We start from the raw sequence: 1,779 nt of genomic DNA on the forward strand, positions 1-1,779 counted from the left end.
AAAGTAATTACAGGCTTAAAAAACTCAATAATTTGATGCAATTGGTCTTAATTAAAAAAAAAAAAAAATTATTTAAGGATTCTCTTGTACGACCAATCACCCATCTGCTCTATATGTCCTTCCAACATTTGGTTGTCCCAACTTATTGGAAATTAACCATGGTAAAACCAGTTTTTAAATCAGATGCTAAAACAGATATGGCTAATTACTGGCCAATGAGCATACTTCCTGTTTACTTTACTTTACTTTATTTTATTTAAAGGACAATGTGCAGTTACATTAAAAGATGGCTGCACCAGATTTAGCATAATGCTACTTTCCATCTAAAATAGCTGTTATATCTAAAATAGCTCAAATACATATTTGACGTGATGTCAGACCCAGGCCCGCAGGCCAAATTTGGCCCTTGATATAAGTGTATTTGGCCCACGGGCCTGGGTCTGACACATCTGTCCTAGACCCAACATTGTCCTTCAAAAGTCATGTAAAAAAGTGTCCCAGGTAATTCAATTCAATAATCAAAATTTCCGTCACGTCTGGAATAACTTAAACATGAGTGCTGCTAAAACTCATTTCTACTCTATGATTATCTCTCACATAGACTATTGTTTAACTACTTGGTCTCTTGCCTGCCCCACAACACTAATTTATAAGGTCCTACACTCCCTCACACCACCATCGTTAAAGGAGTATAGTGTGTATGGAAAGTATTCTCAAGCAGAAAATACTCTGTCCCACCTTGTGATGTCGTGTGGTAATACAGGAAGTGATCTACTGTCTTTTTAAACTCTATACACCTTCACTAGAATCATTTGGATTTGGATTTCAGTCCTGGAATTCCCAATATCTACTAAACCAAAGGTAAAAGTAGGTCTGTTAACCTTAAAACTACCACTATGTGACATCATAAGGTGGAACAGAGGATTTTGAGCTTTGAGGATGACAGACTAATAATAAACAGTAACTCAAACATGTGTAAATAAAACAAAACACAACTCCAGGTATGTGCAGGTATTTTGATTATAACAACCATATATATATATATATATATATATATATATATATATATATATATATATATATATATATATATATATATATATATATATATATATATATATATATATATAGATAGATAGATAGATAGATAGATAGATAGATAGATAGATAGATAGATAGATAGATAGATAGATAGATAGATAGATAGATAGATAGATAGATAACCTTTAAAGAATTGAGGCCAACATCATGGGGACCTGATCTTTGCCAGTACTGCTAGACATAGACATGCACATCTGATAAAAGTTATGACTGTGTGCTGGGTCAGACAGAAATTATAGAAAAGAAAAAAAACAGATGTACACCACAGTGTTTGCATAAATGAGGCAGGTCCACATGAATGTAGATTTGTGATAAATATCCACCCATTCAGTCATAGTGTCTTTCCCAATGACACAGTGGTAGTAAGTCTAACCTCACCTGTTCCACCAACTTCAGGTGAGTGGGTACAGAGCCACTGCCCTGTCTCTCACATGTTCTGTGGTGAAATAATCTTTCTGTGATGCAGCTCTTCAGTGTCTAAGTGCTTGTCTGTAGGGGCTTTTGTCACGTTTAGATGAACACGATATGAGCCTTTATGAACAGCTGGGCTTGTCTTGTCCGGTTGCATTCCGGGGACACTTCAGGTGAAGTGGGACAAACGGGTGCCCTCACTGACCCCGCCCCTACTGCTCCCCTCCCCCGCTCTCCCCCCGCACCCCTGTGCATCTCTGCGCATGC

This window comes from Periophthalmus magnuspinnatus, chromosome 10, assembly GCF_009829125.3.
Source record: "Periophthalmus magnuspinnatus isolate fPerMag1 chromosome 10, fPerMag1.2.pri, whole genome shotgun sequence".
Lineage (NCBI taxonomy): Eukaryota > Metazoa > Chordata > Actinopteri > Gobiiformes > Gobiidae > Periophthalmus > Periophthalmus magnuspinnatus.